Below are 14,558 nucleotides of genomic sequence, written 5' to 3'. Positions count from 1 at the left end.
AATAACTATGTAATTATTAATATTTACCTTTCCCCAATTCATTTGTAAAAAGGAACTCATCACTTCTGGAGCCAGAGCTTCCATTTTGGAGAGGAATCATTGTTTAAAAGGTTTTCCGTTAATATTAGGTAGAATGTTGCTTTCCTATAACCTCTATCTGGAATACCTAGTTATGATTTTTGGAACTACAACGAGTGATGTTTCTCCCCACATGGCATCACTTCAAATAGCTCAAGATATTTATCTTCTGGACCCACATATCCTAAAATGTACTTCTCTACAGCTCAAGGTGCTCTCTTCAACTCTTTCTAATACGGCACAAGTTAGAGACACTTTTCCATCTCTGCATCCATTTCGAAGTATTGGCTCCATGAGGAACAGACCCTGTCTTGGCATTATTTTATCTCCAATATCTAGCAGAGTACTTGATGTATTATGGAGGCTCAATAAGTATTTGTAACATACATGAATAAATCTTGCCTCTGTTGGTTTAGATCCTTTAAAATGAAACGAAGGGCTTCCCTGGTGGTGCAGTGGTTGAGAGCCCACCTGCCAATGCAGGGGACACGGGTTCGTGCCCTGGTCCAGGAAGATCCCACATGCAGTGGAGCAGCTAGGCCCGTGAGCCATGGCCGCTGAGCCTGCGCGTCTGGAGCCTATGCTCCGCAGCGGGAGAGGCCACAGTGGTGAGAGGCCCGTGAAACGAAAACTCCATGAGTCAATAAGTCACATGATCAGATTTAAATGGCATTCATTCATTTACTCATTCACTTAACAAATTTTTTTTGAGCACTTAAACTCTCTTTCTGATGGGGTCTGTCTCCTGGTGAGTATAGTGGAAAATAAGAGAGACAAGGCTTCTACCTCAAAGAGATGATGCCTCCCATCATCAGTCCTCTGTGATTCTCCTAATGCAGTCAAAATTCACAGTTACTTTTTAAGTCTATTTAAGTACCTTACTCAACTGAGCCCATAGCTATTTTTCATGCTGATTGCTCTAAATCCAGGATTCCATACTCCTTATCCAACTAACTTTCTCTAATTCATTCATTTTATTTTGTTTCGTTTTTTAACCAAGTACTTCACTTTGCATTGCTTTTATGCCTACAGAATATATTTTAGTTAGAAATTTGTCTCAAATCTTAGCCTGTAAAATTATTTTTGGAGTTTAGCCACAATATACCTATTTTTCCTTAGCAAATATCATCTTTGTCCTCTGTGTTCTTCCACAGAGCTGGAAAGAAACCAAAACCAAAGGAAAAAAAAAACCCCAAATAACCATAATATGTCCTTGCTCTCTTTTCCCTGTTGTTCCCATGGTCTCTCTGTTCATCTGAAGGTTCGATAGTCAGACACCCCTTTTGTGTATCTAGCTTCTCTTTATACCACATCATCATGTTATACCTGAAGGTTTATGTCAGGCAAATGTGAATTCAAATTCAGGCACAAATGTTACTCTCTTTTGTAACATTAGGGATTGTATAACCTAGATTTCTCTGTCTCTTTATGTATGTAAAACAGAGGATATTAATACCATTAGCACAGTGATACGTGAAGGTTCAATGAGAAATAGTACAGTAAGTACCTGCCAGAGTTTCTTGTATATAGTAGGCATTAAATATCTGCCAGGACTTTCTCTCTTCCTAAGTGCTTTCTATGTCACTCCTCTCCACAACCACTTGCATTTTAAGCTATTATCAGAGAAAGTTTACTCATGGTATGATGTATTATTCAAGTAGATCTTCCCCTGAGCCCCGCTCCCTAATCCTCTCCCATTATGGCTGAGATATGCATGACTCTAGAAACTGGAGTGAAAAGTTAATCAAGAGCAATTGTATCTGGAACAGAGCCTTTCAAGAGATTTCAATTCATCTCTATTTGCTCATGGTATATGAGATTTGGATCTGTACAGAATTTGGTGTGGGATATAGTTTGCAAGATATTGTGAATTATAATGAGAAATATATATTTGGTCTTGTCTTGTTTCTGGCACAGAGCTCTTAAAACCCTTGGAATTTCCTAAGTGATAAGAGCCATAAAATGTCTTGATATTTATAACAAACCCCTTTGAACCACAACTGAGTTTATGTTAATGAAATGACTTTTGAAAAACGTTTAAGGATGGGGGCCCTTTACCAGGAGAACAAATCATGGGATTAGAGGGGTGGAACGTTCAGTCCTACTCCCTCTCCCCACTCCCACCCCCACCTCCAAACCAGGATAAGAGAGGAGCTGGAAATTGAATTCAATCACCAAGGACCAATGATTTAACCAATTATGCCTATGAAATGAATCCTCCATAAAAACCCAAAATGATGCGTTCAGAGAGCTCCCTTGTTGGTGAACACCTGGAGATGTGGGGAGGGGAGCACATCCAAACTGGGCATGGAAGCTCTGCATCCCTTCCCACATATCTGTTCTATATATATTTTCCACCTGGCTGTTTTTGAGTTGTGTCCTTTTATAATAAACTAATACTCTAGAAAGTAAAATGTTTTCTTAAGTTCTGTGAGCTGCTCTAGAAAATTAATTGAACTCAAGGAAGGGGTCATTGGAACCTCCAGTCTATAGCAAGGTGACAACCTGGATTTGCAATAGGCATCTGAAGTGGGGGTGGGGAGCTGCCTAATGAGACTGAGCCCTTAGCTTGTGGGTTCTGAGGCTATCTCCAGGTAGATAGTGTCAAAATTGAATTAAACTGTAGGACATGCAGCTGTTGTCACAGAATTGCTTGATATATGGAAAACCTAACCATCTGGTGTCAGAAGTGGAATAGTGTTGTCATAGAATTTTGAGTGCAGAGGACACACAGGAAGAATGTGTTTTCCCCCTACACTTTGCCATTTATTAGCTATGCATGTCAGTCAAGTGTCTACATCGCTCTTAGTTTTTAATTCTTTTTCTCTTAAAAAAAGAGACTTAATAATATCAAATTTCCATGATGGTTTTGATGGTTAAATTTGATGCCATGTGTAAAGTGTTTGATGGATTTCTTGATCACTGTACGTTTCATAAATGTCTGTTCCCCCCCTAATTCTGGAGTCCCACTCATTTTAATGATTTTACTCATCCAAGGAAAAATTAAAATATCCTTAACTCCTTCCAACAACATCCTGAACTCCAGGAACATCCGTTGTCTATATTTCATGATAGTACCTTAACACATTCTTCTTCCTCACCTTCACCCCATCTATTTTTAGTTTTGGCAATGGACTATTTGCTTTTTATCTTTCTCTATTTGTTCCATATACAGTAATATGCCCTGTCAGATAGTAAGTAGAAACTTTGGTAGAGACAGGGAGCCCACATGCAGTGATTCTTGCTCCCCTCAAGGGTGGAGTTATGGTAGGCAAGTGTCTACTCAATCAGGGGCTACATTTCCTACCTCCTCCTGTACCTAGACAGGACCCCATGATTAGTTCTAGCCAAAATGATATGGGTTGAAGCAAGGTACATCACTTCTAACCAACGCAGTTAAAAAGCAAGTTTGCTTTTGCTATAGTCTCTTCCCCTATTTGCTGGCTGAATACAGAAAGCCCCTAGTGTCTACTGGAGAGTAGAACCAGGAAGACACTTGGGTCCCTGAGTGCCACCTAACTAGGAGCAATACTTCAAACTATGATAAGTAAAAAATAAACTTAGATTGTTTCAAGCCACTGGAAATTTAAAGGTTTTCTGTTTGTGCAGCTAGAATTACTTTCATTAATGCAGATATCATGTCTTTTTCATATTATGGACACACGGTAGATGTGCCAGAGCTATCATTTGATGTATTCTTTTTTGGAACATGTGGTTCTTTCTATCCATTAGAGCCTTGATTTAATGATAGGAAGATAATCTGGTAACTCCTTCATGTTCTTCTCCTGCTGAGAACTCACCCATCTAAAGTGCCTAATTTTCAACAAATTTCCTTTGTTCTTGTATGTCCCAGCCAGGATATCTGATTCCTTCTAAATCTTTTCCCTATACCTGACACCTCAACATAGAATTTTGTTCATCATGGCCCATGTCTGTGGCAGAGGATCAAAAGAAATCAGCTGGAAGAGTTAAAGGGGTTTCAAAATAGGGCCCAAACATGCATTAAATCTGCAGCAGCCTTTGGCAGGCTGTCAGCTGCAATGTGAAGGGAGAGGCCTGAGACTTTACATCAGAAGACCAGGTTCTATCCCTGAACCATTCACTTTCAACCTGTGGGACCCAACACAAGTCACTAAACTTCTGCGACTTAGTTTCTTCATGTATAAAATTGGAACAATGCCCATTAAGATTAATGAAAGAATGGAATAGGATATTTCCTTTATAAATCCTAGCAAATAGTAATTTTTTCAATGCATCTTGGCCCTTTTTTTCCCTTCACATGGTTACTGAGGGTTAAAATGAGAATACATAAGAACAAAGCCTTAGTAGAATAACAGGCACACGGAATCCATGTACATATTTATTCCCTTCCTCTTTGTACCCAAAAGGGGTCAAAGTATAGAGTGTAGGTTTTGCGCTTTATTCAAAATATGTATAGAAGCCTGCAGAGATTCCAGGATTCAAATGACCAGGAGACTGCAGACAGGTTTTATAAAACCTATCTCCCATTGAACTTCAAAATGCATTGTAAAGCTTAATTCTAACTACGTTTTGCAGTAATCACTACCTTATGAGAATATGCACTAATACATCAAAATTTTTAAAAATATAATTATGGTTTAGGAAAATCTCATGATTAAGTCAGTGAGCTAAAATTATTTCAGTTAATGAGGTTGGAAAGAAGTAATCACAGTCCTTAACACCAGTAATTTTGTCGATCCCATATAGAAACTTCAAGTTAGGTCTCATGATTATACACAGTTGATTTGCTTGTTGTCTATCCATGCTACCCAATATGCTGAGAAATAGATGAAGCTGTCATGGCCAAGTCTACTATTCTAATATATTAGTCCCTGTAAACATCAATAGCTTGCAGTTACGATTAATCATTAATTGGTTTCACAGAGATTGTCAAAATGTACATGGTGAAAAGGCTCTTTTCTCAAAATCACTAAAGAAATCACAATTTCTGATAATCTTTTTTCTTTCTCTCCTGGAGAGAAAAATATAGACATTGATATCAGAAACAAGGGAGGCTTTTGTCACTGGAGTATTTTCTTTGTGCAAAGTATTCTATAGAAATAATTTCTCTGCAGAGAAATATTTTTTTCAAAAATTTCTGTTGGATTTATCAACACAATTGCTTTCTTTTTTGAAATATGAAACACTAATAGCCATATGCATTTTAACTCTACTGACAAAAAAAATAATGTGCTTTCTGGAGTCCAATTAATGGGGATAATCACTTTAAGATAAATAAAATATCTATATGAAAGCATTATAAAAATCTGAATGACTTTTTTTCACAAAACTTGAAAGAGCTATTTTGTCTCTGGATTGTATGCAATGAGCAATGTCATAAAAAGTGACTGGATGGTTTTCTTGCCCCAGAGTAAAAGAAAGAGAAAAAGAAAGAAAGAGAAAGTTACGTCTGAAATTTTCAGTGCCTTTTTATTAATTTCTCAATACCCTCAACTATAAAATGGGATTCTACTACAAGTCATGCTTTGAGCATCAAATGAGGTAGTTAATACTCCAAAAGAATTTGTTATCATCATATGGTTAATATGTATCCATATTTTAGATTCAGTGTTTTAAAATCACAAACTCAAAATTCTTCTTGGTAACCACGTATAGAAATTGCATCTATAGAATTATTAATAAGTAATTACCTTTCAGAATAGAAATTGGTTACTCATATTGCAAAAAGTCACATCTGCTGTCTAGTCTCCAGCAATAAAACAGCTAATAATCCAGTAAGTAAAAATAAATGATAATTAGTATGAAAGGACATTTTATTCTTTACAAAGTGGTTTCATTTACAATATTTCACTTGACTCTAACAACTAACATGCAAAATCACTATTATTACCAAGCCCACTTTACTGATAAAGATCATTGACTAATTTGAACACTCAGAGATAACAGATGCCATTACCAAAGCTTCAACTTGAGTTGCCTGACTCCTGAACTCCAAATTCCATTTGTGAACACCACTGAAGAAGTCTGAAAGGTCCTAATCACTGCTGAATTCTTGAAATGCTCTGTTTTGCAAATATCCTAGGGTCTAGCCCATGTGTAAAAGAGAAAGAAGAAAAGTAGACAAATGGTAGGCTGAATCCTCTCTTTGAGGTGGCCTCAGGGATGCTTGCCATTTTTATTAAAAAACAAAGAAACAAGATCCCTGCTGTTTGGTGACTCTGCATACTTCTCCAGTGCATTCTCTGTAATTCTAATCCAGGGTACTCTTCAATTCTGTGCAACCCCTACAATTGTGTGCATACTTACCAGCTTTTGATCAGTGTGGTAGGCAGTCAGTACAGGGAGATGGGCATCCACCTTGTTTGGTATCTGGCTTATGGACGTGTGTGTCTCTCTGACTGAACTGGTTACCTCACTGGCTTTCAATTACTTGCACAGATTTTGTTTGTTTTTCGTCATATTCATTGTTCAGTCTGAATTAACTGCTCCTTTGGCTGATTTGCTTTAATTATAACATAGATGATTTTACTTCAACATCCATGTTGGTAAGTGTCCTCAATAATTCCCCCACCCTAGAATAAAAGAAAAGGTAGGAGAGTTTGTGCAAGAGAAGGAAATGTATGTTTACTGAGTGATTTTACCATTCAAAGGACTTTTTTTTCTTATCTCATTTAATCCTCACAATGCCTCTGTAAATTGGGTGTCACTATTCCCGTTTTATCTGAAGAAACTTAGAGAAAAAATGACACAGCCAAAAGATATCTATTTAGTTAACACATAATAAGCATCTACTTTGTGTCAGTTGTGGTGTTAGTCAGTGAACATAATGGCATATAGAAGAGATACAGCCGATAAGCAACAGATGGGGCCCTGAACGTGAAGCCCTCTGGTATCAGAGCGCAGACTCCTTCCAAATCAGAAGCATTCATTTTTTAATGCTTGCCATTGCATAGCATGCTGTTATACACATAGTGGATGCTCTATAAAGAGTAAACTTAATGATTATTTTCCAAAATCCGATTATTAAACAAGGAGTGCTTTCTTGAGTTTGCAGAGGATGAGTTCAGACTGAGCTAGCACAGAGAAATGAATTGAACAGACATCCTAATGTGGAGGAAACGCCAGCTGCAATTGTCCCCGGACATCACTGGCTTCAGCACATTGCTAATGAGGGCCCCGTCATCTGTTTGATGTCTGTGTGGTCCCCTTAGTTTTATGCTCTTCTGTGGCCAGAGACTGTACACCTAACCCTAGCCAGCTGTCTCTACAATTTATTTTGCTGATGATTAGGGGGTCTAAGCCAAAAAGTAGGGTTGTATTCGCTTAGAATCACAGACCTTCAACACAGAAAAGGCTTTAGAGATTATATAGTTCATCCTGATATTGTAGATGAGGAAACAGACAAAGGTTATGGGAGTTTTTCAAAGACAGTCAAGTAGTAGCAAGCCAAGGTTAGAACATGTATCTCTTCACTACTGTGTAAAGACATACCAGGTACCTAACCACAAAGACAGGATGTAGCGTCCTCTTTACATCTATTACTGTGCAATTTTTTGATAATAATCTACAATTAGATAATGATTTGTTGTTTAGAAATCTCTTTGATCTTCACAGCAATTTGGGGGTATGGTTAGGGAAGTTACGGTCATTTCGATTTTACAGATGAGGAAACTGAGATTGACTTCCATCTGGTTAGAAGCATCACTAAAATCTATTCTAGGGCTGTAACTCTCACCCTCTGAATTTTTACCTATTGCCCTCTCTTTATACCATGTTCCTTCTCTAGGTGATACTTTTAAGTAATCAACAAGGTTCCAGGAGATTACTTGGAATCTAGTAATCCTTTCTTCCAGGTGGTCACTATCACGCAATTGACAGAGACTGAGAAACAAATTAGGAAGAGCTTGGTTCTAAAGCTGATTCCACCAATTATTAGCTGGATGATCTCAGGTAAGTCATTTAACTTCTCTTTTTATAATCTTTAACATTGGGTATAATATAATTTCTATATTTAGCCCACAAATAAAATGATCTATATAAATCCTATAAACAGAGTGCTTTGTAAGTGCTGTAGGCTCAGGAATATTTGTAAATTCTCAGACTAGAGAAGTCTAAGTAGCTGATGGCACATTTTTAATACCAAGTTCTTCTGGGCTGATTTCCATATATCTTTTTCTCTCCAAGATGTTCTTTACTGGTCTACACTTAAATACTTTCAAACATTTACTTTCTTGATAGAAGCAAGAAAAAAATGCAAGAGATGAAATTTAGTCCTGATTGCCATATAGTTATAGTTATGTACAAATATGAAATGCCTAACTACAATGTCACTTCAATATATAAAAAGAAAGTATCAGGTTTTAAAAATGTTGTTTTAATAATGTTGCTTTAAATTTCTTCTTTCAAATAGTCAAATGGTTTAAACAATGTCATAGAAGAAAAGGAATAAAAGTGTGATATGACATGTGACAATGAAAATAATCAAATCAAAAATTGATCCATCTAATGTTTATAGTTAATACTCATTGACCTATGTAAACAATGTGTTAAGTTTTTTAGATTATGTAAAAACTGGATATTAGATGATTAGATATTATGACTACCATTAAGAAGTCAACAATCTAGTCAGGCATGAAAGACTATCATTCAAAATAGATAAAGAAAATATTCATTTATTTTTCTAACCAGTAAAGTTTTGAGGATCTATTGTTTGCCAACAATTCTGCTTGTCCTTACGGTGCCTCTAGTTTAATGAGGAAAATAAGCAAGAGAAGAGATATTTGCCAAGCAGAATGATGTGACTTAGAGCAGGAGAATGGCATTTGCTGAACAAATGGGAGATTGATTCAATGTGCCTGTGAAGGGCAGGGAAGGTTTCACAAGTAGGAGACATCTGAGCTGATATTTGAAGAATAACTATTTTCACCAGACATAAGAACAAAGGTATTCAAGGAAAAAGAAAAAGCATGTGCAAATTCAAGGAAAAATAAAGCAGCGTATAAGAAACAACACCAGTGGTTTTGCCTTAGATGTTTTTCTGGAATTCCCTTCTCAGAATTCTCTTCCCATCCTAATTTGTTTGGGGAATACTTCTTCATTTACTCTTTTCTTTTTTTTAATTGAAGTATAGTTGATTTACGATGTTCTGTTAGTTTCTGGTGTACAGCAAAGTGATTCAGATATGTGTGTATATATATATATATATATATATATATATACACACACACACATATATATATAGATACATATATATTCTTTTTCATATTCTTTTCCATTATGGCTTATAACAAGATACTGAATATAGTTTTCTGTGCTATACGGTAGGACCTTGTTGTTCATCTGTTTTTTATATAGTCTGTTTTTTTATACAGTCTGTTTTTTATATAGTCATCTTTATTCTTCAAGACTCATTTCAATTCAATCTTTGAATCCTTAATTTGAACTTAATGTTTGTTCTTTTGCTTCAATAATATACCTTGTCTCCACCTCTATAACTGGTAGCACTGTATTAAATTTACCTGCTTACTTGTTTGTTCCATTAGTATCTTAGCATCTCATATGTAGGGATTATCTCATTTATTTGATGTCCCAATTACCCACCACTGGTCTTGGAACATGCTGGTACTTAAATCACATGTGAAAAAATTAACTGTAACAATAATTTTTTTTCATACATTAGAGGGAAGAATTTTTTAACTTCAAGTTAAAAACTCCATTCACATCAATTTCAGATCTAGGAGGGAGTATAGAATTTTTCCTCCCAGGTTCTCTATAGAGTCATTTTTAACCAACTACAAGAATAACCAGGGAGGGACAAGAACATATCTCAATGGCCTGTAAGTTTTTCAAAACAATTCTTAATAATCCACCATCCCTCATTTGTTATGTCCTTTAACCAGTATTGCAGATTTCTACTGCCAGCCCCACCTAACAATAATACCATTTTAATTTAAAAATCATTATTATCTTTAGGTTTTACAGTTACCATGGCAATATCTTTTTTCTCATCTGTATCATTACACATCTCAAAACTCAATAGAATTATTTGTTTTAAAGCCAGAGCTGTAAAAATGGTTTCCATCAATACAAAAGCAGTAATCCAGTAATCCTCTCCTTAACGTTTACAATCAAGGATAAATGCAGCAACACAATGTCTATAAACATCTCCATATCTTTCTCAGAATAAAGTGCTCTTTTACTTCCATCATGCTGAGATCCTCATTCTTTGATATAATAGTGGGAAGAATATAACATTGAGAAGGTAAAGAATCACTGTTCCACAGCAGTGTTATGGAGCCTCTTGTGATTAGTATGTGACAACACAGACACACCAGTCTTCAAATCCTTAGTTAAATATTTATTGAGCACCCACTATCAAACTCATAGTGAGAACTAAAAGGAAAAATAATGCAGTTTCAATTCTCCAATGTTCCTTACTCTATTAAAAGGCTAAAACAACATTCAAAATTAGCTTTCATATCTATAAACATTCAACAAAGAATAGATGTGATGATTATAGGTGTCTACTGGGTGGGCCTCTTATTCGCTCAAGTCTCAGTGATGGTGGCTCTCATACATTATCACATATAATATTTAAAACTAACTATGGGCTGTAATTTTCCCACTTTATGTAGGAATTCAGAAACTCAGGGGGTCTAAGAAAGTTGCTTTATATCAAGTAACTGATAAAGGCAAAGTGATCATTACATCCAGTGCCCAAACTCCTGCTTGCTGCCAGTTTTTCTAGATAATTTTTTTGGAACACAGCCACACTTATTCATTTATTTATTGTCTATGACTCCTTTTGCACTAAAACAAATTTGCATAGTTGTGACAGAGACTACGTGGCTAGACAGGCTTAAGATGTTTACTCTCTGGCCATATCGAAAAAACTCTTGAACTCTGCTCTGGAGCATTAAACAATGAACAGAAAAACATTTATTCAGCACTGTTATGCTGCCATGTTATTTTTAGGTCACTATCAATGCTCAAAATATAAGATACTGAGTCCTTTCTTGAAAGATATTACAATTTATCCAACTGGTAAAAAATAAAAAGCATTGTAAGATGGCCATATAACCATCTTGTATCAATTATTCACTCTCTTCATCTTCCTACAGAAAAAAAATGCTTAATACATAAATTATTTTTAGAGACCAGGTTACCTTAAGAATGGAGAAATGGTCAAAGGAAACTATGGCAGGCATAGATGGTCACAGACATTTCTTTGTTCTTTTTTTTTTGTACCTAACACACCACATAGACTACATTTCCCAGCGTCTTTTGCAGTATGGTGTAGCCGTGTGTCTGAGCTCCAATCAATGGGTTATGAACAGAAGTAATGTATATCATTTTGAGGCCAAGATTTTGAATAGGTGTGTTTGTGTTCCCTCCATGCCTCCACGCTAGTTCCCGTCAGCAAGGCACAATGACGACAGGGCCATAGAGGATGGTGAACCCAGAACAAGACAAGTCTTTGTAAAAAGAGAACATCTTACAGACCAGAAACCTCCACCTGAGGCTGTTTGAGCCATTACACATTTTGGGTCTATTATTTATTGCAGAATATCCTATGCCATATGATAAAAGAATCAGTATCTTGAAGTTAGGTGCTTTTGTTAACAAAAATATAAACTACGTGGCATTGGAAAGTGACAAGGAGGTGTGAACTGGAGCCTGGAAAAATGAAGATCCATTTAATTCAGTGGTAAAATGCTTGGTAAAGCTCTTGCCTGCAATAATTTGAAAGGTAGACCAGATGCCTATAAGTCTCTAGCTCAAGTGGAGAAAGGTAGAAAAAGCCAAAACACTAGCATGTGTTAGCTATCACATGCCATGTTAAGCAAGATATTAAACAAAATAGATGAGCTCCATCAAGAATTAGTTGAGTTGAGAGCGTAAATGGAAGGAAATATAGAATCCTGAAAATCCGATTTTTGCAGAGTTGGAAAAGTTCATTGTTTCTGGATTTAAAATAGTAGGAAATTAGACTGGCAAATACTTTGAGGAATAGAAGCCTATCAACAATTCTAAACTGAGCAAAGGGATTAAATTTTGGGGTAAAAAGTCAAATTAAGAATGAGAAAGAAAGGGATGGGGGGAGATGGAAAGAGAGAAACAGAGAAGGGGAATATATGGACTTGAGGAAGCAGCAAAGAAGTAAGTGGATATGAGATCTATGTTTACAAAAGAAAGTTGGTCTTTTTGACTGACTGTATGTTAACATGATACTTATGGAGACCAATGGATTAAAATTCCCTCAGAAGTTTTCAGGTAAGTTTACATTATCCCCAAAGCCCAGGATTGGAAAACAGTTCTCAGGCCTCTAACTATTCACTGACAAGCAGCAGCCCAAAGGGTATACTTTGCAAAACTCACTTCAGATCTCCATTGAGTACACTGGACAAGAAAGAACTTGCCAGAATTGAGGAGCTGGAGCCATGCAGAATAATGACAATGAAATTATCTCAGCACATCCAGCTTTTATTTAAGGGACTTTTTCAACTACAGAGTTTTTCATAATACCAGTCAAGTAAGAGTCCATTGATGTATGGACCAGTGACTGCTATGGTTTCCACAGTCTTCTTTTTCTAAAGAAGAGTTTTTACTGTGGGTGCCCTGTCTTGTGTCTACCATTGCATATTATGCAGTGTGTGTGTGTGTGTGTGTGTGTGTGTGTGTGTGTTTATACATTTCTAGAAGACAAAAGCCCTCATCCAAACCTGCACAATGAGTCTGTGCACTACCAAAAGATCCTAGTCTTTGATATGGATACTTTAACTTGATGGGAAAGATGTCTAAGACAGCATCAGTTAGCTTCTGTTTAAGATACATGAAGTACAAGCTCACGGTTTCCCAGAATCCAATTAGCAGAGATGTCACTGCCAAGATGACCCTGATATAATTTACATCAATGCCTTCATTTCTATACAAATACATTTAATGACATACACCCAATGTGCTTTGTGCATTTACTTAATAGATATTAATGAGTTCCTACTATGTTCAAATTCCCAGGAAAGAAGGAATTACCAGTGAATGAAGATCTGTATGTAAGGAACTGTACTGGAAATGAATCCACTTCTGAACAACTGCCTGATAAATCTTTCTTTCAACTAACACCCCTTTCCATTTCTTTCTATGAAGTCAACTTCTCTTCTATATTTTCAAACAATCTAAACTCTCCTATTTCCCTCCACATTTCCAAATTCAAATTCTTTTCTGGGCTACTCTTCCACTAGTCTTTTGAAAAATATGTCATTTCTTAAAGACTTTAGATGGCAAGTCAGTACTTCATTTAAATTACTTTCAGTTCTTTTGCAATATTCAGTGGCAAAGATATGGAAACAAATTTGCACCTGCTGATTGATGGCTACTAACAATGAAACAAAAGTGGGCCACTACAGAATTATTTTGTGGCATGCAAATTTAAAGCAGTAAAGACTTTTTACATTGATTGCAGGTAATTATTCAAAGTTGTTACATTCCATGTTGTTAAACAGAGCTTAGAAGTGCTTCTACAGGCGGATGATTGATTAATTACATTGCAAATATTCCATAGGATTCCTTATAAGTCTTTTGTATTAAAGCTACTTATCCCTCCTACATACACCTCCTCTTAACTAGAGTATTGTTATTTTTTATCACTGGTATATTTTTGAGTGTCACAATTCTTTATACTTCAAATGTTACTTCAAATCAGGAATAGAGATTTGTCAGTATCTAAGGCATATATTAGATACTATATATGGAAACGTTTGCAGACCATTAAACATAGGAGTATTAAAGAGTGTGATTCTAACTAGCCACTAAAGCAAACTTCTAAAGCTATGGCTCTAACTAGTAAAACAAAAAACGTTGCTATTCTTCAGTATCACAACATTATATTTTTGCCATTGGTATCTTTACTTCAGCATTCTTTACCTAAAATAGTGGCTCCGGTCAGTACAATGAGTACTTCTGGGATAGTTAACACACATTAAATATCGAGTTAATGATTCCAGTTGTGGCTGACATTCACAGATTTAACAAATGCAAATAGTCACAGGAGACAGAGAAGCAGACAAGTAGTGCTGGGAACAGATGATTATCATATATACATATAATTCATTGATTAAAATTATAATTAAGAGGCTAATTATATTTATTTAAACTTTGTTGAATCAAGTTTCATTATAGTTTTGAAATGGAATCATCAGTTCCTCTCTGACAAATGGGGTGGCATTTTCTTATGATACTTTGATGTCTCTTTGAATTTGTGACCTTGGTGAATACATTTCACATCAATTGTTATCAGTTTCCTCATCTGTAGAATAAAGAACTTAAATTATACATTCTAAACTAAGCTTTTTAGCTCAATGTTAATATATGAGAATGCAGAGTCTTGGTATTTTAAAATATTAGATAATAAACAGAACCATTTTATAAGCACCTTTGGAGTTATACAGAGTATGTTCTCTTATACACAGTATGTTCTCTTATACACAGTATGTTTTCTT

This window comes from Phocoena phocoena, chromosome 8 (assembly GCF_963924675.1).
Source record: "Phocoena phocoena chromosome 8, mPhoPho1.1, whole genome shotgun sequence".
In the NCBI taxonomy this organism is placed as follows: domain Eukaryota; kingdom Metazoa; phylum Chordata; class Mammalia; order Artiodactyla; family Phocoenidae; genus Phocoena; species Phocoena phocoena.
Note: the sequence above shows the minus strand (reverse complement) of the source record.